We start from the raw sequence: 26,224 nt of genomic DNA, 5'->3' as shown, positions 1-26,224 counted from the left end.
GGATAGTGACATGAGTTTAAAACACAAAATTCTGTGTTGTTCCAGAATGGTCATTAAAGTTTATTTGATCTTTAAGTAAAGTCGATGAAATTTCACATTTTACAATAGAGATTTTCAAAAGAGCTAACACTTGGTGCATATGGTTAACTAGGACACCAGATGTTGTGTTTTCCTAATAGATCAAGTGAAATCATTTGAGACATGATTTCCCATAATTGTAACCTGTCACATAGCTTTATGTTTCAGATAATAATGTAAATTTCTAAAATTATTATTCAGTAACAAATATTATGCCACCGGTCACCAAATAACACCCTGCCAGGGATCATAGCATAAAGATTTTAAATAAGCCAGAATGAAAGGAGATTAAAGTCTTAGAACTCTGTAAATTGTGTGTGTGTGTGTGTGTGTGTGTGAATAGTGAGAATATTTTGTTATAAACAAGATTTTATTTAAAATGTAATTTGCTAATTATATATTTATAAGGATAAATCTTGCAGTCTTCTTCAATGCTGACACTCTGCTTTCAATTGTAAGTAAATATTCACAAAAATTACAAAAATGACCATAAATATTTTCTAATCAATGGTGAAACAGACATAATAAAGAAGAAATACATATTAACTTTAGTAGTTGCTACAGTACATTCCACTATGTACATGAAAGATCCATTTAACTGCTTTCACGCCCTGTCCCCAAGCATCTGCTATTATTCAAGTAAGAGAGTTTCTTAGATATAAGCCCAAGATTTAAAACAGTGATTTATCTCACCCAGCTACTGTAGATAGTTTGAACTATTTTTGAGATTATCAAAAACCATCTTACAAAATATTAGGGAATTTACACTCTCAATACGGTCGTCATCATCTTGCCTGTATCTTTCTGTGTCTGAATTTTATTACATTTCTAAGCTAGTGGCATATTATGGTAAATTTCCCTTGTGATGTTTGTCAGGGAAAGGCACTAGGGAATTCCCCTGATGAAGTGTTATGTCTTCATATATGAGAGTAGATTATTTGGATTTCCAGTTACCTCACATCTCATCATTCTTTATTTTGGAATCTATCTTTGTGTAAGCTAAAGTTCTGTGATGGTCCGAGGAGCAGTATGAATCCATAGTAAACATGTTTTCTAAATTTAAATATAAATGACATTTTATTGTATGGGAACCTTTTATATATCTAGTTCCTGGAATCTGTAAAGTGAAAATATGCTGACCAGGAAACACCCCATATTGAGAAGGTTTTGACAACCGCTTTCTTTTTGAGAATTCATACTGGCATAAAGATTTGCCTTGTACTTTGAATGTGAAAGAAGCTCTTGTTTTCATTAAAACTATCTTTATCAATTCTGTAATAAGCTCCTATACAGCATATTGACCATCGTCGTGGTTTGAATGTAACTGGCTGAAATAATCTAATAAGTTGTGGTACTATTTGCAGGTATAGTTTTGTTTGAGTGGGTATGTAAGTAGGACCTTTGGGGTCTAGGCCCAAGGTCCTCTTCAGGGTTCAGATAAAATGCTACAGAAAACAAAAAGAACTTAGGTTATTTGAAGGTGAACAAACTCTATCACAACAAACAAGTCTTTTTATTCTGACTCTGTTCTAATTTTTGTGTATTCTAATTCTTCCTAGTTTCTACTCCTCTAGCCTAAATACTCTCCTCCTCCAAGAGACTGGAAGCAATGAAAAAAATTTACAAGAGTTACCTCTCATTGGTCAAAAGAATATTCCTAGGTTAAGTGACAAGGAGACAAGCCATTTATCATGGCAACCAAGGTTTCAAGATTACAGGAGTTAAGACTGTAATCAGAGCTAGGTGGCACAGTATCCATAAGTCTTTTATCAGCGGGAATTGGCAAGTGAAGAACTGATACACTTTTCTTAGGCTCCTTTGAATAGCAACCTTGGTTGGAAAGCGGCAACTCTGTCCTTGTGCATACTTGCAAAGGTTTTTTTGTTTTTAGTTTTGTTTTCTCTTTTACAGGCAGTGTTTCTCTGTGTAGCTTTGTAGATCAGGCTGGCCTCCAACTCACAGAGATTCCCCCTGCCTAAGGCTCTGGAGTGCTGGGATTGAAGTTCCACTACCACCTGGTTTTAGTTGCAAGGTTTTAGAGTTATGTATTTACAAAAACTCTTTAGTTTGAAATTGCACTGAGGTGAAAGTGAGTTAATTGTGTGCAGTTAGTCTAAGCAAAGGAAACAAAGCAAGATTTTCAGTCTCTACAGTCCTTGTGGGACAATAGATCTAGTTATGAAGCATGTCCTAGGATATTTTTATATGTCAAAGTTACAGAAATAACTGAAAAGTTAGATATATAAATGAGATTACATATACACATTACACGAGGTTATACACTACAGTGCAGTTATTGGAGAGACACTAAATGCTTTAGCAAAAGGGAGTAATAGTTTTTAGAGTTGATGGGCCTATAGACCTTGCCTGAACAGGACTAACCTTTATCAGATAACCACTAGTTGTCATCTGATGTAACTTTCACAAACTCCAATAGGAATGGCCTTGTGAGAAGAAGTGTGTCACTGTGGGTTTAGGCTTGGAGGTTTCATATGCTTCCAGTGTCTCAGTCAAAGTCCTATTGCCTGCAAGATGTAGGATGCTCAGCTACTTCACCAGCACTGCATCTGCCAGGATGACTCAATGTTCTTGGTCATGATGATAATGGAATGAACCTCTAAAACTGTAAACCTGCAACTCCAATTAAATGTTTTCTTTATGAACTGCATGGTCATAGTGTCTTTTCCATCAATAGATAACCTAACTAAGACAATCATATTCATGCCCTTCCTTTCCCTCCTTCCAGGTCTACCCCTATGTCCCATTCTTATTCAACATTGTGTTTTCATAGTTTTCTCTCCTTTTAATCTTATTTTTATCATTTCTGCACCTCCCTCTCTCCCCCACTTCTCCTCTGTCAACTGATGAATTCCTGATCTCTTTGTGCATAAACGTATGTCTTAATTTAGTGTTGATTTTGTGAATCAGTCTGCTTATCCCTATTCCTGGAAAAGATGGATTTTCCCTCCCTTAGAACCTATTGTCTTTACCTGGATGTGAGGCCTGGTCAAACTTCTCCTATCCACATTGGCATGTCAGCAGATGTCATCGTGCAGGTCTTATGTAGGCATCCATATTGTTAAGATAGTGCCTATTTATGACAGGGAAGATACATTTAGGAAATACAAAGTTCTTGAAGGATATGTTCTGTTTTGTTTGATTTGTTTTTGTTTTATTTACTGTGGAAGAATGTCATCTGAAATATTTCTTGATGAATAATTTTGGTTGTTTTCTTTTTAAAAGATCATAATCACCCTTGTTAAGTTTGATTATTATCTGTCTCTAAGTAGCTGTATAATGCTGGTGTGGTGGTTTAGTAAAAGGAAAATTCTAGGTCTGCTATAATGTGCAGTCTTTATAACATGAGGAAACTACGGGCCACAGAGGCTTGATGGTCTATTTCATTTTGAAACTCATTTCAAAATGATTATTCATTAGTTTTGACATTAGTAATACAATCTTGGAGTCATTCAATATGTCTTTTAAGTGAGCACACTAACCAGTGATTCTGCCTTCTAGGTCTTATTTAACCATCAGAAGAACTATAAGTGTACATCCCACATAGGTTTTCCCTTTAATGTTCTTTGTTATTCTGGATTTTCATCAAAAAGCTATTTTTTTGTTGCAACTTCATTGGAATTTCCCAAGCTTCTACTTCATAGTAAGTTTTACAGCACTGTTTAGACAAGTTGCTATACCCATAAATTTCTTTCAAACCATTCTCTCATGTGTTTTCTTTACATCTGGTATTGTTGTGGGTTATTAAGATTCTTTGAGACATTATTGTTTATTAGGGATTTTTGGGTATGTAAATATATGTTCCTCAGAGAAACGTTTGTCTATCTAAAGAGTTTAAGAGAATTTCTCTTCTATTTTTAAGGTCATAGTATTGAATCTTGTCAACCTACCTTGGATTGAATCCTTGCCTGGAAGCTACTTCTAAATTTGAGAATGATTTGCCATCTGGAGATGTTGGCAACATGATGCAAGCTTAATTTAGAGCTCTTCAAACCCTAACTATTTGTGCACTTAACCATTCATTTCTTAACTCTTATGTGTCCTCTGTCATTTAACTCAAAAACGGAAAGAAAATGGCAGGTGGCATCTTCAGATATGTGCCTGGATATTTCTTTCTATAGATCATAGAGTTTATTAGGTGGCTTTTCATTTTTGCAGAGAAATTCAGTGAAGAGTGTTGCCAAATCTCATTCCACTCCAATGTAAGCATCATTTTCCTCCTACTTCCCACTGCTATTTCCTTTAATCCCCCATAAACTTTCACTGAAAGATTTCTCCTGGCCATTCAAGCTTCAGAAATGCTATTCTCAACTCCCTTTTGGTGTTCATTAACAAAATCCTCAAGGCTTAAGATAATTTCATAATCAGTTCCAGTTAGGTATAAATGCTTATCCAATTATCCACAAGTCCTCATTTTAAAAGCACATTTTTGTATTATCACAGATGATATGGCCTTGTAATAAAATAAAAAATACAATCTTCTTTTAGTCCAAGGCTGATGTCAGAGGAGTCTATGAGACACCTCATCACTCTGGAAAGCACCGATGCATAGCCATGTTGATTCAGATGCAGAGTCTGGATAGTGACAATCATTAGACATCACTACTGACCTAATCAGCCACATAGGGCCCTCTGGATTTTCTCTGAACATGGTAACCTTGTATTTCTTGTATTGATACTCATAGCAGCCAAGGTCTGGAGTTCCCCTTATGTGAGCCAACTTCAGATGTGAATCCATGTGACATCTAAAACATAAATATCTTATGTTCAAATGCAGAATTTATATATTGTATGCAACTGTCAAAGTTATGTTGGAAGAAAGATGTATGTATGTATGTATGCATGTATATGGCATTGTCTCATGATCAGTCCTGAGTCTTGCAACCATTCATGACTGCACAGTGGAAGCCAAGTAATTATCAGAAAAGCACCATTTCACTGAAAGGCAATAGAAAGTTTTCCTCCACTATATGGTATAAGGAAAATTTCGAGTATTAATTTTAATATATTCCATAATTGAGAAGATTTTAAACATGCACAAAATTGTTCTCTCTACTAGTTCACATATTTAATGACTGAATGACAAGCATTTAAAATTCCTTCAAACTTTAAAAAGATATTTATTCATTATTTACCCTAGCTATCTGTCTGTCTATCTACTTAATAACTTGTCAATTTATTTTTGTAAGGCATACATGTACTGTGATGAAAACATGGGGATATAGGAAGATAATACCTGAGAATCAGTTTTCCCTTTCTACCACCGGAACCTTGATTCTGGATTACAAACCCAGAGAGCCATGCTTGGCGACAAGCTCTTTTCACACATAGCATTATCTTGCCTTACCCATGTGTTTTTATTTGTTTTTAACCAAAATAAGATGAGAAGATAGCAAATAGATGAAAAGCCACTCTTTGATTAGTAATGTTTCACATAGATCTTTTAGTAATTTTACGGTATTTTTTTTGCTTCATAAATATATTTTAACGTTTGTAAGTCTACATAGTCTGATGTGGTTTGTTGCTAACAAGCAGAGATGCAGCACTTTTCTCTAGCTACTTTTCACAATAGGAAATGAGTTCTAAGGAGTATGTGGAACACCTGCTACAGAATAACAATAGAAAATGCTAGAGTATTCTCTGCCATATGATTTCTTATTTCTCTACTGTTTTTGTTACATTAATGTATTAACTATGGTCTTGGTGCTGATTACTGTAATGAGCAAAATTGTCTCTTTGCAGTGCTATGGATTGAGTGGTGTTCATATTGACAAGCTCCCTGGGACAATCCTCCTTACAGCATCTCCTTACGTGGAGCCTCATTTGTTTGATATTTTGTTGGCCATGGCACCCATTATACTATTCAACACCTAAACAAAAGCGCAAATAAGCTACCAGTGTTTGAATGAATGCATTGGTCAATAATTTAAGCAACTCATAATATGGGAAAGCTACAATCAAAAAAACATTCAAGGCCTATCCAGCGATTACTAAGATGAAAGTAACCCAGTGTGCTAGTTTGTCTTCTGCCAACTCGACACGGACTAGCGTTATCTGCAATGAGGGATCCTCAATTAAGAAAATACCTGAGCTGGGCGGTGGTGGTGCACGCCTATAATCCCAGCACTCGGGAGGCAGAGGCAGGCGGATCTCTGTGAGTTCGAGGCTGGGCTGGACAATGCAGAGAAACCCTGTCTCGAAAAAAAAAAGAAAGAAAGACAGACAGACAGACAGACAGACAGACAGAAAGAAAGAAAGAAAGAAAGAAAGAAAGAAAGAAAGAAAGAAAGAAAGAAAGAAAGAAAGAAAGGAAAAAAAGAAAATACCTGTATAATATACACTTGTAAATCACTTTCGTAATTGGTGGTTTGGGAGGTTTGGCTGAGCCCATTGTGGAATGTGCCATCCCTGGGCTCTTAGGCCTGGGTTCTTCTTATTTTATTTAACTTTTTACACATATCACTCTCAGTTCCCTCTCCCTTCCCTCCTGCCCCGACCCTCCAATCCTCCCAACCTCCCACCCTACTCCATCCCCCCCTCCTCTACCCAGGGAGTTTAAGGGTTTCTATGAGGGATTTTCAGAGTCTGTCATATCATCCCGGGCAGGGCCTATGTCCTACTCACCCATGTGTCCAGGCTGAGAGAGCATCCCTCCGTGTGGAATGGGCTCCCAGAGTCTATTTGTATGCCAGGAATAAATATTGATCTACTCTCCAAGGTCCCTCTTCTCTGACACCCAGGTTGGGGGCGGGTGGTTTGTGGATCAGTTCCATGCTGTCCTGTCAGGCATCATTCTGGGGTCCATGGATTCTCCCTTGTTTAGGTCAGCTGCCTCTGTGTATTTTGCCAGCCTGATCTTGATTCCTTTGCTTGTCACTTCTCTTTGCAACTGGGTTCCAGGAATTCAGTTCGGTTTTTAGCTGTGGGTGTCTGCCTCTGCTTCTGCCACTGGATGAGAGTTCTAGGATGTCATATAAGGTAGTTATCAATTTCATTATCATGGGAGGGAATTTAAGGTAGCCTTAGTGCTAGTTGGTGTCATTCTTGTAGATCTGTAAAGTTCTTACTAGTGCAGATCTCTCCTCCAACTTATAATGGCTCCCTTTATGATGGTATCTCTCATCTTGCTGATCAAGCCATGCCGAACAAACCTGTAAGCAGCACCGCTTCAAAGAATCTCCATCAGCTCCTATCTCCAGATTCCTGCCCTGTTTGAGTTCCTCTCCTGATTTCCTTGTATTAAGAACAGTGATATGAAAGTGTAAGCCAAATAAACCTTTTCTTTCACAACTTGCTTTTTGATCATGTTGTTTTGTCACAGCGGTAGAGTCCCTAAGATACTCGGTGATGAGGATATTAGATTTGAATAGATATCTTTATGCAAACCTTCTTTCATGCTCCACAAATGTTCACATGTACACATTCTGTGTTCCTATTATTTTCTATGTAGACCTTAAGTAATTTGATTAATTATTTAAGTGTCTTAATTAAGCAAAAATAAATAATTATACTAATACATCCTCTGACTGATTCTAGAATCATCTTAAGTGTTTCATACACATCAACACATTAACTCATACCACAAATATAATGAAACATGTTATTATCTGAAATTACAGTTGGAAATCTAGGAAGCAAAGAGTTGTACTTACTTGACTACAGGTTACAATATTGTCAAATGATAATAAACCATTTAAGAGTTAAGAAAAGGGTGTTTGATTTTAGGAACTACAAAACAACCATTGTGCGTGAGTGTTCAATAAATAACATGTTAGAATATGTAAGAAAAAGATACAAACAGTGTTCTTTGTAAGAGCAAATGTATTTGGTGTTCAATGGAACCAAATGTGTCATCACTAAGAAGACAATGCTGGGTAAGTAGCATGGGATGTAACAGAAGCATTGAATTAAAAATGTTAAGATATCAATTATATACTATTCATTTTGAAAAGGCATCAGTGACCTTGAAAAATGCAAAGTCTAAGGATATCATTTGCTCCACTGTCTTAGCAAGAATGTTTCAGTTTGATTCGTAAGAAATATAACATTATTTGGGATAATGGAAGCAATACATCTTAGAATACCAATTTGTAGAATTCATATTCTAAAAAGAATTTTTATATAACAAAATAACAGAAAATTATTTGATTTAATGTTTTAAAAATGTTCTAGCACTCAGTATACCCTATTGTACATTCATATATGTAATGCAAGTGTTAGCTTACACACTGTAAACAAAATACAATGAAGTAGTTGGGGAATTTTAACTCATTTGTTGTTTAACTTATTATGTTAGCTATGCAATATTTAGATTTTTCTCATTAGAATTTTGCACTAAATTTTCACAGAATGACACATACCTGGATGGCATGCAGCTCCTGTTCACTGAGCCAAGGATAAATGAGACTTTTAAGAATGCATGTGTGTGTGCAACTCAACAGATTGATGCCTGATGGAAGAATTCTAGAGGTGTGGATATTTCTTGATTAGAGAATTACTGTGTTTACAATGAGGATTAATTATCTTGTCTGCCTCAAAGGAAAGATAAATAGTACAACATTTTTAAAGAGAAAACAATAAAAGAAAAGTTAAACCTGTGTAGTCAATTTGATGATTTCAGTTGTCACTCATGGTCACAATGAAATATTTGAGTACATGACAGAGTGCGGTGGGGTGTACAAATGATGAATATCCCAAAGAAAACCATATGACAAAGCAGCAACTTGAAAAATCACCTTGCAATTCCCTTGTACTACACTGGCTGTTGAGGTTTACATTAGAAGGCTTCAGGTGCTTTAATAGCTAAAGTTAAGAGATTTCATTTGAATTTATTTCAGGTTGTAAGTGTCATGGGTGTCTAGCAAAACATAGTAATCTGTAAACTAATTCAGAGTTTATGTTAGATTTTTTAACACTCCCAGGTTTCAAATTTGTGTGTGTGTGTGTGTATGTGCATACAGACACAAGTGAAAGTGTAAACACATATACACATATACATACACACACATATAGGGGGATTGTAGGTGGTTTTTAAAAGTTGATACTTAAAAATGTAAAGCAGGTTTTTACTACATTCCTGGAACTTACATACAGTATAGTTTATTGTGGTGAGGATGCTTTATCTCATATAGTAATGAAATAAAAATCCAACTTCTATATCAAACAAATTTAAAAGTTAATAACACTTAGACTCTGATTGGATTCTCAAATATAATATCACCTCAAATTCTGTACAGTCACCCATCCCACAGATGATGTGTAGTCATATAATATTTGGAGAGTTAATTAAATCAAGAGGAGTAAGTACATAATTAAGTATATGACCATATGTTTTAGATGTTATCTGACATTCTTTTTAATGATATATAGATACATTTCTGTGCAGATAAACAGAATTAGTAACACTTTCATTGAGTTAGCTAGTTGAATAAAGATATTTTGCTCCAGGAAAGATTCTCAAGTCCATTTACCAAAAGCCAGACTCAGGAATTCTACTTGAGTACTCAGAGATTGAAACTTTCTGACCCACTGAAGAGTAATGTAAGGAGACAGTCACCGTGTGGTTCCCAAAAATCGTGTCTGTGGATGCAAGGACAGTGTCAAGTGAATACAGAAAGTTAGTTTTGGGAAAATAGTGAGGGATGTGAAAGACAGAAGATGAATTGGGACGATGAAGAATTGCAGAATGTTAGTTCAAGCTTAGCCTTCAACTTGCCATTTGAACTCACAGTGTAGAATTTTTTATTGTTTGAGGGAATATGAGTTTTGGCTGCTTAAACCTCAATTAATTTAGATGTCTAACACACACACACACACACACACGCATGCACGCAACCTCACATGCACACACACCAAAAAAAATTGTGCCTACACTGCACACTTGTAACACAGAGTCACTTGAATAGGCTAGAGGGAAAGTGATGAAGAACTTGAATGGAACTTGAAATTTCTAGTGTTCTCATTGAGAACACACACAAATAACAATGAAACAACAAATAAAGCCAGAATAAACTATAGCATTGCTTTCGGTTTACCTTCGTGAATACAGATACTGAACTACTGTTTTTATTTATTTTAACTTAGTGAATATCAGGACCTAATTTAGAGCTGAGTTAAAGTACATTCATCAGGCTAGATGGCTCCACCGTCTATGGCTAGGCTCTCAACCAAAAATAAAGCACATTCATCAGGGAGCATATATTACATGGAAAGTATATTTATTGCATGAATGTCAAATACATAAATTATGGCATTTAGTTGTAGTTTTGAGAAGTTAGTCTTTGAAGAAATCCTCATCAATATAGAACTTAAGGCTCTCTGTGGCATAGAGTCATTGTGTCTTTCTCCACCTGAAGGAATCAATCACTTTTATTTAAATGCGTTCTGGGGATTGAATTGAGGGCCTTTCCCATGCTAAGTGTGCATTCTACTGATGAGCTCCTTCCACAGCATCTATCACTACAGAAATTTGATAAAAATCCTATGGTGTTTTCCTCATAAAACTCCATTCTAGACAAAAAGTTTTCAGTGTTCAAAGCAGAAATCTCCTCCAGCACAGAGACCCATGTTGCTATCTATCATTTTCCAGTGCTTTTGAAAATATCCTAAGTTGTTAATTCAAATGGAGTTTACAGAACCATGTACCAAACACTGCTTTCATTCCTTTTCTATAACATCATAAATAATACATCATGTTCACAAGGAAACAGTGATATTTCCCTCACTAATTATTCAAATATTCTCAATTAAATTTGTGTCATGAACCTTGTTCAAAATTAAAGCATGGACTTGTAACAAAACCAAAACAAACATGACCCTTGAGAAATATATGTAAAACCTGCTTTCATTTGAGAAAGAATAATAAAAAATTTAATATGTTTAATAAAGCTCCGGAAATTGTGTTGAAGAGGTAACTCTGATATCAGTGGTATGGACTCTGGACTGTATAGAAATGAAGGTGAAGACAGGGAGTTAGTTTAAAATTGTAGATAGTAAACTTGGTGAATTATGACAATATTATAAAATACTAAGAAGAAGTAAGTATAAGATATTTTCCTGACAAATACTGATTCACAGGACTTAATAAATCTCAGGGATGGAGAAGAAATTATAGTTGTGGAGGAGGTAAGGATATATTTTACATGAATAATTAGGATTTTATTTACATTGTAATATCCTATGAAGCTCCATTTTGTCCAATTTCAAGCTGGTCTTACTGCCTGAATATTATGATTCCTAATGTGTGTTACTTTCAGTCATTTGAAATGCTGCATATGTTTTTTGTAATACTTCAATTATAGGATACAAAATATCTCTAATACAGAGTTGTGTGATTTAAAAAAACCTATTTATAAATAACTGAGGTCTTCTTTTTCTTTTATAGAAAATACATAGTTTTCATACAACATATACTGATTATATCTCTTCCCCACAACTTCTCCAAGTTACTCCCCACATTTCCTCTGATCAGGAATCAGACCATTTCTACTTTCACTAGAAAACATACAAGTATCTAAGGAATAATAACATAATCAAAAATAAAATAGGAAATCAGTAAAATTACAAACAAATAAGTTACAATATGAAAACAAGCAAACAGAAGACAAGCAACCAAAGAATATGTACAAAAACACGCATACACATTCAGAGACATACAGGTTCTGATATACACAAAACCCACAAAAACATAAAACCATAATCTATAGTCTACACCCAATGGACTTGTAAGGTGTTAAAAACAAAGACTTTCCATAATCATTAGACAAAGTGTATCCAAAAATGCTGGCAACCAATGGACATGGGTCCTATCTACCCTTAAATGTGGTATATTTCTCTAATGAGATTCCCTTGGAGAAAACCTAATTTTTCATTTTCAAGTAGTGATCAACTGGAGATACCTTTTGGGTTAGGGATGCAGTCATGTGCCCACTTTTCTTGGTTCTAGGATCCCATCTGGGGCAGTTCCTTGCAGGTCCTGTGTATGCTGCCACCATCTCTGAGTTCATATGTGATGTGTCTCTGTCATGTTGTGTTTAGAAGACACTGTTTCCTTGGTTTTGCCAGTACTCTCTGGATCTTAAAATGATTCTGATGTCTGTTCTGCAGAGTTCATAAGCACTGGGTAGACACATTTCATACAGGCACCCACTGAGAGATTAGTGTTCTAAGGTTCCACACTTTATGCACATTGTCTGCCTGTTGGTCTCTGTATTTATTTGTTTCCATATATTTCATTAAGAAGGCCTCACCCTCCCTGGGGAGTAGAAAGGGGGTGCAATAGGGGACTCGTGGAGGGCAGGGGACCAGGGAATGGAAGGGGAACTGGGATTGAAATGTGAAACAAGATCGTTTCTAATTTAAATTTAAAAAAGGAAAAATAAAAGAGTCATCTCTCATGATGGCTGAGCAAAGCCCTGATTCAAGAGCAAAGCAAAATCCCAACCAAGGTCCCAGCACAATTCTTCACAGACCTTGAAAAAACAATACTGTACTTCATATGGAAATACAAAAGACTCAGGATTGCTAAAACAATCCTATACAATAAAATAACTTCTGGAGGTATTACCAACCCTCACTTCATACTCTGCTATAGAGCTAAAGTAATAAAATAGACACGTGGATCAATAGCATGAAATTGAAGGCCCTGAAACAAATCGACAATTCACACACACCTGTGAACACCTGCTTTTTGGCAAAGAATCCAGAAATATACAATGGGAAAAAGAAACCAAGTTCAACAAATAGTGCTGGCATAACCGGATGGCATCATGTCGAGACAAATAGATCCATATCTTTCACCATGCACAAAACTCAATTCCAAGTGTATCAAAGACATCAAAATAAATCTGGTTACACTAAAGCTGATAGAAGAGAAAACTGGAAGTAGCTTTGAACACACTGATATAGGAGACTACTTCCTGAATATAACATCAGGAGCACAGACACTGAGATAAAAAAATTAATAAATAGGACCTCCTGAAACTGAAGGACACCATCCATAAGACAAAATGGCAGCCTACAGAATGGGAAAAGATCTTCAACAACCCCATATCTGACAGAGGACTGATATCGAAAATATATAAAGAACTCTATTTAAGACATAAAAATACCAAATAATCTCATTAAAATGTGGGGTGCAGATTTAAAAAGATTTCTCAACAGGAGAATCTCAAATAACCTAGATGCACCTAAAAAATTGCTCAACATCCTTAGTCATAGGGAAATGCTAATCAAAATGACTTCTGAGATAACCTCTTACACCATCAGAATGGCTAAGATCAAAAACAGCCAATCAAATACAGCCTATGTTGAAGAGAAGGTGGAGTAAGGGGAACACTCCTCCACTGCTGGTGGGAGTGCATACCAGCACAGTCACTTTGGAAACTGGTATGGATTGAATTTGTAGTAGTAGAGAGAAAGTGAGTATCATCTACCTGCACCCCTGGCTGATATGGTCACTGGTCACTGATCTGGAAGGAAGAATTTCAACAAACTTGGCGACAACCTGCCCAAGATGCTCATCTATAGATTTTTAAAGGAGGAAATCTCTTCTCTGCAAAGTGGTTATTTTCAAGGCATATTTTAAAGAGGGCATCACTACAGATTTTGATAATAATAACGTTCTGTATCCTGATGGTACTGTCTAAGGTTGGTACTTAGAAATGAAGGAAGCAAAGCTTGGTGTAGTCCACACCATTGATTGTTAAGTTAATCTTGATTTTCTTTGTTCTTCTGGGAGGTGAGGTAAGAGACAAGGGAAGAGTTAGGGACTAAGCCGAGGTATGCAACAAAACTCTGAAAATAAAAAAGAAAATAATGAATTTAAAGGTAATATCAACATCTGACAGTATTATAAAGTTCAGAAACAGGATACCTGGAACAGAATAAAATAAAATTTTTCAAGTATTAGCCCAATGTTAGTAATGATATATAGGTGATTACCTTCTTTTAAGCGACCAGGTCACATCACCAAAACTAATTTAACTTGACAAAATTTATTTTGTTTGTTTGTTTGTTTGTTTTTTGTTTTTCAAGACAGGGTTTCTCTGTATTGTTTTGGAGCCTGTCCTGGAACTCACTTTGTAGAGCAGGCTGGCCTTGAACTCACAGAGATCCCCCTGTCTCTGCCTCCCTAGTGCTGGGATTAAAGGTGTGTGCCACCAACACCCGTCTGCAAACTATTTTATACATGGGAGAAAACTCACACATTGCAACAGTGAACTTAAACTTCAGGGCCTAGACAAACATTTCAGGGAACCCAGGTTCAATTCCAAGCACTCACATCACAGCTCACAAGCATCTGTTAACTCCAGTTCCAGGATGTCCAATGTCTTTCTCTATCCTTTTTCAGACATCCAAGAGGCATACAAACATACGTATGAAACATAATAAGATAAAAAAAACACGTGAACTGCATACTAAAATACATGTTTTAGATATCTTTCATCATCATACTACCTTTTCTCAACCACTTTTATGACCACAGTTGCTCATTAGGAAATTATTCAAAAAAAACTATGTGTAATGGAATCATAAGCTGCTTTGGTCACATCTCACAGAATGCACATTCTCACTTAACCTGCTATGATTCTTCACTAAAACAAGTGCAAGCTAAAGAAAGAGAACTTTTGTCTTTAGTGAAAATGAGAGAAAAATAGGCTGTACTTTACACACTCAATTTCCTTTCAGTGGGAAAGTGCTTGACCATTTTGTAACTATAAAAGTCCAGTGGAAGAAATTAAATTACTGACCCTGAGGCAGTTATTTTTAAGTGGCAGAGTGAGTTTGCCTCCCCAACCATTAATCAAAAAGTAGGAGGTGGAACTTTAAGAGAAATAAATTTCCAAGGCAAACCTGAAGATTGAAGTCCTACAAATAGTATACTATGATGTTCTAATAAAAATGGCCTTACCTGTGTGTATTCTGCCTCAGATTTCAGATACAGTAAACTAGTTTGGCAAGGCCAGACTCATAAACAGTGGCAGAAGGAAGGGTGATCCTTCATTTTAGCCTCTGATTATTTGCCTGCAACAATCTCATGTCATACAAAGGCATATTCTCTATGGTGGATGAGAAATGAATCAGAAAGATATCTCTATAGTGCTCATATTAGAGCTCTTTTGAAATAATATGAGAAAAGGACATACAAAGGCCTATATGACCAGAGGAAAAAGTGAAATAAGAAAAATTTAGTTTTCAAAATATATACACAAATACATACAATACGTATGTTTGCTCTCATACACTCCTATATATTATATAAATACATGACTTTAAATTGATTATATTCTATTTGTAAATGATAGAGGATAATGTGTTGAATAGGGTAACACAAATCTGGAAATGGAGAAAAATGACAAAAGAGTCTGAAAAAATAAACTGTCATATAAAACTCTAACAGGAAGGTCATATATGTATGAATTTGGAGTCAGCTTTCCAGAAATTACTACAAGATTGCTCTATGTGTATTAGACCGAGGCCTAATGATTTCTAATCCATCCTAATAATAATCTGGGCCATTCTAACCTGTTGATTAGATGTGTCTAAATCAAATTAAATGTGTCAATCATCACTCATCTTTCCTCTGTCATGATTATTTCTTTTTCTTTTCCTACTTCTTATCTGTTTTCTCACTATCTTTCTCTCTGAGGTTTCCTGTTATAAGTAACTTATCTTATTCTTAATGAGATTAAGAACCTCAATCAAATTCAGACAATAAGAAAGTGATATCATAAGTTTGTAATGACCAATCTTTATCTGAGAGGCACACACACACCAAAGAATATCGCCCTAATGTCTAGGAATATGGTTAATGAAGAGATTAAAAGGTGCTTATAAAAGTTAAGAACACATCCACTCTTTGGAAATCAGAACATAAATTCTTAATAATGTAATTGACTATAATAATAAAGAAATATTGATATGGGAAATGAGAAAATACAAATATTAGCTTGTATATATATATATATAAAACTAGAACATTATGTAAACTATAAATATTTGAAAATTAATGAACACTAGAATTCTGTTAGCATAAAGAGATAAACTTAATTTTTCACAATACTATTAAGAATTTGTATGTGTTAATTCATTTTTAAAAAGAAGTTACGAAACTACAATATATGAAATTAGCGGAAAGACACAGTGACACAAAAAAACAGTAGTTATCTGTTTTGACAGTTATTTTGACAAATAAATGAATTTCAAGCTATTAAACTGAAAGTATTTTGTATATTCATTTATTTTTATATATTTATCCTATACACAGAACACAAAATGCTGTTACTGATGTATTATTTCTCCAATTAAACAAAAAGAAATCCACCATTTTAGAGATCATCACGTGGTGTTTTGTAAACTAAGCCAACTAACAGTTATCAATGCATTATTCTTTTAAACCAAGGTCTGTGGGAAAATGATGTGTCATAGGAGAAGGGAGAGGGATGGAGAAAAATATCACGTGTACACTCTTTGGTTGGTTCCTGTAAGAGAAACTACGTTTTTATTATCCATCCAGGTTAACCTATCTTCCTTGGTTTCCTCAGAAGACTAACTGCCGAATTATAAGAACTGCTGGAGTTCTTGTTACAGCCATTTTCAATAATTGTTTTCCCCAGGGTTCACTTTGATTCTGTGGGCTATCCTGTACCTTGCCAATAAATTACATTTGTTTGCTAAAGAGATACTCATCTGTTTCTACTGCTTCCAAACAAATGCTTCCTGAAGACTCGCACATTGTTTATTCGTTATCATTGATCTAAGGACTGTCAAACGAGTTGCAGTCATAGTTTGGAATAAGCAATTTGCTGCAGGAAATCAATGCAATGCTTTGCCTTGAACATAAAATCAGATTAAAAGCAAAGCTGGTGGGGAAGTGAAATGTCTTCCTATCCCTTCTAAAATTATGAGGATAAACAAACAATCAATTTTCTTATCAACTGACTATATAGGACCGATTCTGAAACTTTGTTATTTCTATTGCCATGAATTATCTTGTAGAATACACCACTGAGCTGCAGCAGTGGATGCAAGGCAACAGCTCTTACACGGTAAACCTGAAGGCCCCGTAAGCAACAGTAGTTAATAACTTTCCCTCCCTCTGTAGACTGCATTGTGTCTGGCTTCATTCTCACCGAACAGCATTGTATCTGTCTCATTGTATCAAGAAAACAGAAGTAAATAAGGAGAAATTATGACACAATGTCTTGGTTTATTTTTCTTCAGTTTTCTGCAGAGTCAATTCAATATTGATGAGCAGTATTCCCTTCTCTTCCTTCTGTATACTGCTGCCCCTGATGCTCCTGTATTGGGTCCTTCCTGCTGGTCCTATCACTCTTCCCCAATAATCCTACTTCTGCTTGATGCTCTAAAAAAACTGTGAACGAAAACATGGAGTTTTATTTTTTATTTGATATTCGTTTTTAGTTTAAATTAGAAACAATCTTATTTTTCATATCAATCCCAGTTCCCTCTCCCTCCCATGCCCCATGCTGGCCTCCATCCCATAACCCTTCTGGCTCCTCAATGAGGGTGGAGCCTTCTATGCAGGATCATCGAAGTCTGCCACATCATTTGGGTCAGGACTTAGGCCCTACCCCGTGTGTCTAGGCCGAGAGAGTATCCCTCTATGGGGAATGGGCTCCCCAAGTCCATTCGTACACTAAGGATAAATACTGTTCCACTGACAGAGGGCCCATAGACTGCCCAGGCTTCCTGACACCCACTTTCAGGGGTCCTACTTTAGTCCTATGCTGGCTTCCCAGCTGTCAGTCTTGGGTCCAGGAGCTTTACTCCTGAATTTTGTTCAATTTTCCTCACATTAAGCATCCTGGTGCTACACATCGGGCAGCACTCAGTATCATTTGTCCCATCATTATGGCTGCAGAACACTCCTTTGTGTGTGTGCTTTACTGAGCTCATGCATTACATTGTTGGGTACCTATGATTATCCTACTCAATATGTTGAATACTGCTTCCAATTTCATTCAAGAATTTTACATTTAAAAATATTATATCAGAGTTTTTTTTTAAAATACCAGTTTCTTCTTACTCATATAGCTTTCTTCACTGTTCACTTGAAAACCACTATATTCCTTTAACTGGAATGCTTATTGGTCTCACCTTTTTCATAAATTAATCTTATTGCTTTGGCAAATCTGTTTACATTGGACTGAAGAAGGACTGAGACCTTGGGTTATTTATCAAAGTGTTGTACTTTCCATGTACCAACTAATGTTGCCATCAGAAATCCAATTATAATTTGAATGATTTAAAGACACACATTTCTTGCCCTTGATTAAACAGCACAACTTATGCAATATCTGGTTAGATAGTTTGTGTTATTCCTGAATATTAGATGTTTTCTTAAAAAGTAAAAAACTGTACACATAGAATATCCATCATTAAGAAGATCTGAGAGGAATAGTGGGAAAGATTGGAGGGCAAAAGTGATAATGATATATTGTATTATTTTCCTTAAGAGTTAATGAAAACATATATGCACACACACACACACATGCAATCTTCTCAATCCATTTTCTAATTGGTGTCTACATGTTTTCAAGCATTACCATACTTAAGTATTGGACAAGCAATAGAGAGATTCATCTCTGAAAAATGCTAATTATTCCTCTTTCAGCAAACATTGCTCCTGTGTAGTTCATTGTCTAGAAGTACTTCACAGAATTCCCCTTTCTGTGTTAATAATATGCCTTTGCTCTAGTCTTCTTTATGAAACCATTTGTAGCAGAGACCATTTCACCGGAATCTTGGTATTCCAGTACTTGTAATGTTTCTTCCTGCTCTTTTGTTAAGTTACCTGAGCCATGGATGCAGGAGCTGTGAAGTAGGTGTATACATTTGGTGTTAATGGGCTTCCCATGATCAACTGATCCTTGCATTGTAGCATGAAAAATAAAAGACCCAGAGGTTGATGTTGGGGTTCAAGGTTCAAGCTAATGATCAGAAAAGCAAAGCTGAGAGCCAGTAGCTCTTATCTCTACCTCAACTCAGACAAAAAGGGTGCTCCTCAATCTGCTCCCGACTTCACTGCTCCTCAGATTCACTCAGACTGCTGTGAACATGGCTAGAAACTAATTCTCAGACTGAATATCTCCACCTTTTATATCTCTCAAATGCTGGGATTGAAGACATGAGCTCTGATTCACTCTCAGGTAACCCAGGATGGTCTTTGATTCACCTACCCATCTGCCTCTTAATCCGGAGTCCTGAATTAAAGTTTTGTGTCTGGCTAACTTGTATGGTTGCTTTGCTATTTTGATCTCCAACGGCTTTAATAAATCATAAAGATAAGATATCCCCACACTGCATGGTATCCTGCTGAAGCTTTCTGATATAGTCTGTGCTTCTTGTGAAGATAAGGATCTATGATTAAGAGTTCAGGGTAAATTTACCTGATTTCTGTGGTTACTCTGCATTTGCCAACAATATTGAAACACCTTTTTTATTTTTATTTTTTGGTTGATTTGTTTTTTTCTTTGAATATCTGACATTATTTTTACACACACCCTTTTGTTTTGTTTTTTGATTTTCTGTCTTACCCAGCTCCAAGAAAGTCTAATTTACCAAAAATCTAATTGGAATTATTCAAACATGACTTTAATATATTCTATCTGCTCCTTGTCTCAGCACAGTTATCAGAGGTAACTTCTTAAAATACTAGTGCAATTCACAAGATGGAAACTTCAGCAAGGACCTCAATGTATGCTCATCCAAGTGTAAACTTACTGTTGCTATCTGTGTACTGGAGGGGAAAGCAGCCATGTTGGCAGAGAGGAAGACCTGGAATCGAGTTAATTGTATATGCAGCTGACTCTGAATGGAAGTTATAAAGTGGGATAAACCTATTAAAAGTCCAAAATTTCAAGGTTATGAGACTACAATCACTTCTGCATGAAAACACTCTGGCAATTGAATAATTGAGTAAGGGACATTTCTGAAGAACTTGAATGGTTTAAATGTATCTGCCTGTCTCCGAACTGTACCCAATAGCTGAGGCTAAAAGACCCTTCTTAGAATTCACTATGGTCTCCACTGGACACTGTTGGTGTGACTAGTCATGTTATATGTTGGCTTAAATAAGCATTTCTCAATTATTTTAAAATTGGGGCCATAGTTTTGACCAGGGCTTCCAACTGCCTGAAATATTTTGATCTCTACTGAAATCTGACATTTTCACATTGGTCAGCAAGCCACTGTCTCTATTTCAGAACTGAATATCTTTGTGCCCTTGGTCAAAAGTGACACCTGAGGTTTGTGGATGTGTCTACCTTTTATCTTATTAGAGCCCAAGTAACTCAATGACAATCAGAACATCTTTCTATTCACATTAGAATGATTTCCCTGCCAGGCAGTGGTGGCACATGCCTTTAATCCCAGCACTTGGGAGGCAGAGGCAGGCGGATATCTGTGAGTTCGAGGCCGGGCTGGACCAACAGCCTCCAAAACAATACAAAGAAACCCTGTCTCGTAAAACCAAAAAAAGAAAAAAGAAATTATGATTTCCCCAGTTTAATTTACTCTACCATATTTTTATCTCTGCACATAGACAGACAAATGAAAACACACACACACACACACACACACACACACACACACACACACTTTTGAACCATCCATAATATAGTAGAAAGCATATTCCCTAAAATAGTGAATGTTTTCTTTTCTTTGTCTTATTGATATTTTTCTTTCCCTGGACATTCAATGGGTGCAACAGTAACTAGGAGAAAGTCACAATTCAATACATGTTTGTTAAATTAATGAATAAACCCTACTGAATAAAACATTGTATGAAATATCATCTACAGATAACAAAATATGAGATGGTATTTTTGTAGCATCTTTAAAAAGCTCATCTGTTTAAAGTATATCTTAGATGAACTAGTTTTCCCCGTGAATGAAATACATTTTAAATATTGATTTCCTTTGCAATGCTTAGAGGGAAGCACCTTCATAAATCAATTCAGCCAACATTTTTGAATTCATGCTGTGAGTGGGAGACTTTACAAGGCAGTGAAAGGATGGGAGACTTTATTAATTCCTAGATGGTAACCATACTAGGTGGGAAAAACATATGTCATAAAGCAATGATGTATAAGTATTTAAAAAGGAAATAGATCAGCATATAAATAGCCATTATTGTGAAAGATGAGAAAGCAGATAAATGCTAGATTGGTAGAAAATGGACTAAAACCAATAATTAAACCCAAACTAAACAAAATAAAAACAGTTACCCTGAGTTTCTGTTCTAATAGTTTTAGATGTATCTATGAAAAGTTATTACAGAAGGAACACTCACAGCTCCCCTGGCTTAGAGTCTAAGTTACACTTTTACTATGCATATAACTTGAAAAAGTATGCAAAACCCACAATGGCAAGTCTTTAAGAATGTCAGTGAATCACAAGCTCTTCTGAAGGAAGCAAGGCCAACATCCTAAGGCAGAGGTCAGATGCCTCAATGATTATGTATTTGCAGGCTCTTTATTGTGTCCTTATTTAGTTATTATTTCCAATTAAAGTGGTGAGCTATCTATCTCACCACTTTAATTGTATCTTCACATCTGATTCTTCTGGCAATCACCTCATGAACAAAGATCAACATGTATTTATCTTTAACAAATGGCTCTTTGCACAAACCTATGGATTTATTTTTGGAATTATTTTGGTCATCAGTCAAACAATTTTTTGGTCTTTTTATATAATTTACTAATCCTTTTAAATTTCATTTTATATTCCAACCACAGTTTTCCCTCTCATCCCTCCTCTCATCCCTCTCCTATCCCCCATAGTCCACCCCCTAATCCACTCCTCCTCATGTGTAAGGGCTCTCAAAAGTAGTCAACAAAGTTGGGCAAATATTTTTTTGTTTTAATCGGAAGATTCTGTTTCCTATCATATATCGTGGTGTTGTCTACAGTAGATGCAATCCACTTTGTTGAATAACAAAATTATTCAGTTATGTTTCAGGGTATTCTAAATTTCTTGCTTTCAGAATACCACTGAAGTTTTTCAAGGAAATGATTTTAACCATATTTAGTCAGCGGTCTTGGACTGAACTCTATGGAGTTTGACAAAACTTTTTAAAATCTCCCCTCTACATGTAACCTTTTCAATTTTAACTAATAAGAAGTATCTCCTTTTAAAATAAGAAGAATTCATTTATATACATTTGTATGTATGTATGCGTTCATGGAATTGTCTTTAGGTACCTATCTGCGCACTGAAATGAATATGAACATGTGAGCAAATGCATGTCTCCATGGAAGTTGACATTGGGTGTCTGCTGTGATGACTCTCCTGTATGTGTTGGCATCTTGCAAGTTCAGCTATTCGCCTTGAGTGGTTTTACCTTAGGAATTATAAATGCTCTGTCCCATTGCTGTATTTTTAGGACAGCATTTTATCCACTAAGCTGTGTCTTCAGTCAAATTTTCACTTCTCTTTGTATTTCAGCTGTGAGTCGGTAAGCTACTACCATGTATCAGGGTATGAAGCCAAATATATATTATGATTGGGGTGTTGATTCAATCACTATCATGTTTATCCATTTGCATCCTCAGTACATCAATTCAAATATAATAAAACCAAGTGGATTAGGGTACTGTGCCAGAAAATACTTTTTCTCATAAAGTTAAAGTTCCTAATGACATCTGAGCATCTGATATATTTCAGAGACAGAACATATGTTATCAAAGTGGAAATTTTGTCACAAAAGGGCACTGTCTGAGACCTGGAAATAATGGCACAAACACATAAAACTAATCAAGAATTTTTTTCTGTCCTCTACACTTCAAGCATATAAAAAGTCACACATATGTATTTTATGAAAATAATTTTAAACACACATCTCCAAACAAAGGAACAGCTTCAAAACTCTAGGGAGTCAGAAGGGAATTGTTAAAGATCTGGAGAGATATCATTGGAAATAATATGCCAGCTAGAAATATTTTCCTTATAATCTCTGCTGCTTTCCATCATGTGAAAGATGAGAGAACTGCCTCTCTTGAGGGGACCAAGCCAGGAATGACATCACACCTGCGACGTGTTTACTGCTAAGGCCTGCATAGTCATTCATTGAGAATGCAGTCTTTACTGCAGAAGTCAGAGCCATTGATCTGATCTGTTACCTAGATCTCAGATGGTTTGGGGGCTTAATGATATTCTAGAACCTAGCTCATGGTATCGTCTACCTTGTCCAATTTTCTTTCCATGTGTAAATCACAAGAATTGTGGGATTCTGGAATACAGATAACCACGAAATCTCTGTTTTCAACTTTCAAAGGGATACCTTAGTAGAGGGAGCCATTATAGGTTTAAAGAAAAATCTGGCACTAGGGAAATCTCCAGAGATCCACAAGGACAACCCCAACTAAGAACTAAACAATAGTGGAGAGGTTACCTTAAATGCCCTTCCCTTATAATGAGATTGATGACTACCTTAAATGCCATCCTAGAGTCTTCATCCACTAGCTAATGGAATCAGAAGCGGACATCCACAGCTAAGCACTGAGCTGAACTCCTGGAATCCAGTTGTAGAGAGGAAGAAAGGATGAACAAAAGGGGTGAAGACCATGCTGGAGAGACCCACAGAAACAGCTGACCTTACCAAATAGGATCAAAAAGAACCCAGTTGTAAAACTGGAGAAATAGCATTTGACTGAACCAAGTCTTCTGAATGTGGGTGTCAGTTAGGAGGTCTGGGAAGTCTATGGAACCTCTGACAATGGAACCAAGTATTAATCCATTGTGCACAAATGGGATTTTGGAGCTCATTCCTCATGGACAGATACTGTCTTAGCCTAGATACATGGGGTAAGGCATAGGCTCTCCCCTAAATGTTAGGACAGTCTTTGGTGATCCCTCATGGAAGGCCTCACCCTCCCTGAATGGGGTGTGGATAGGGGTTTGGCCTGAGGCGTGGGAGGATGGGAGGAAGAGGCAACTGGCATTGATATGTAAAATAAGATTGTTTCTAAATTATTTTTAAAAATACAAAAAGAAAATCAGAGTATGTATCAAAAAAGAGAATAGATTACATTGGTGTTTAGCTGTATTAACAAAACACACAATTACTGTAAAAGCACAAAATCAAAGTAAAAATACATTTAAATTGATATAATAAATCACAGTGGAATCATTTTTATAAATGTGTTATTTAGGATATTTCAGGAAATGCAGTGGAATAAATATAGTGGAAATATATTTATTGTATGAATGATTGAGAGACAGTACATGTGATTTTAGTCAGAAAAGTTTTACTTGTGAAAAAGTGCATAATATTTGCAAACTATAGATGTAAATGTACTAATACTACCACTCTCAATTATCTTCAGCACTAAGGGAAAGACCAAGGTAGAGATTTTGAATACAATATTTCTTTCTGCAAATTCACAAATATGCAAATAGGCATATTTGTTAACAAGGGAATTAAAACTTTTTAATAATGTCCTAAATAACCAAGCTATCTGAATAACACAAAACTTCTATTTATTTTAATTGTGTATGGTTGTACATAAGTTGTCACTATCATGGTAGCTTTCAAAAAGCAAACATCAATGATCCTTGGATGCTGATAGCAATGAATGTCTTGAGTTTTTGGTTGAAGATACAATTACAGAGAAACAAATGCAAATGAAAATAATTTTTGTTGAATCTCACAAAATGGGTCACTTCCTAAAATTCTAGATACAATAATTACTATGTCATGTCATGACACAGTAGCAGGACATCTTTTATGATTTCTTTCCTAGAAAGATTTCAGTTGTGCGTAGTTAGTCTACAATATGAATTAAATAAACCTATATAAAACCACATGTAATTTTACCATCTATGATGTAAACAAATTACAAATGACTACATAATAAAATGGGAACACATGGGGTTTCTTGAATTAAAATTAGTTAAATAATTTAAAAATACTTCCTTTAAATAAGGGTAATAGCTACGGTAATCTAGAGTATGACCCTATGGTGCAAAGCCAGATGGATTTAATTTTTTAATCCTAAAGTTTATGAGTAAGTTATCAGCAGTTGTTTAGTGATTGTAATTGCAGAGGACATTTAAAAAAAAAAGCAACCGAGACACATAAAGCAAAATAACATGAAGAAATCTAGACATATACAAAGTGGATTTTGTATCAGGATTCTTAGGAATGTGTAAGTCTTTTAAATCTTTCATTAATTATTATTATCTGAAAAATAAATAATATGTCATGTCATTGTTCTGAATATTGTTGTAATAAAGCAGACTAAAATTGTGAACTCATTTGCAGCTCACACCGTGTATCTCTTTCTGTTTTATTTTTGATTTCCTCACCTGACAAATATTACTGTAGACACTGGTATTATTTAACAAACCAAAAATAGAAAGTTACAAAACACCTGATCCGTAATCGTTGGAAAACCAGGAATAGGTGCAGGAAACATGCTCACTGGTTGGGAACCCTTGCTCTCCTTGCAGAGGACATAGCTTCTCAGCATTCACATGGTGACGAACAACCACCAGCGATAACAATTCTAGGCGAATCCCACGCTGACTTCTGCCATCTGTGGGACTTAGGCAAACACAAGTTGCACATGCATACGTGTAGGTAAACATTTACATACACAAATAAAAACACACAAGCCTTTAAAAGCAGCATAATAAAAAAGTGAAAGATAAAGCAAAAATTTGAAAAGATCAATCACTTGCTTTATAATGGCGCGGATTAGACCAAGAAGCAAAAATAATTATCAGTGAAAAAACCTGCAAAAACCCTTTATTGCTTCTTGTTTTAAATATGATGGTATATCAATATCAAATTTTTAATTTTTATAAATACACCGTGGTTGCAATTGAACCTCAGGGGATTTTACATTAATAGTATACTTACTGTTTTGTACTCTCTTAGCAACTAGTGAATTATCCAAACATAATGCACTTTGAATTTCATTAATTTCCTTGTACCACGCATATTTGTTATCTGTATATATTCTACAGATAAATGTCTTCAATGGAACAACTTGAATCTCCCAGTACCCCTGAGAATAGGTGAAGCTTGGTGCACAGATGGCCAGGTTAATCTTTGCGCTAACATGTAATGAAAAAACTAAGAATTATCCCCTAACGGAAA

Source organism: Mesocricetus auratus, unplaced genomic scaffold, assembly GCF_017639785.1.
Source record: "Mesocricetus auratus isolate SY011 unplaced genomic scaffold, BCM_Maur_2.0 Super-Scaffold_100008, whole genome shotgun sequence".
In the NCBI taxonomy this organism is placed as follows: Eukaryota; Metazoa; Chordata; class Mammalia; order Rodentia; family Cricetidae; genus Mesocricetus; species Mesocricetus auratus.
The sequence above is the reverse complement of the archived record's forward strand: the minus strand, read 5'-3'. Positions refer to the sequence as shown.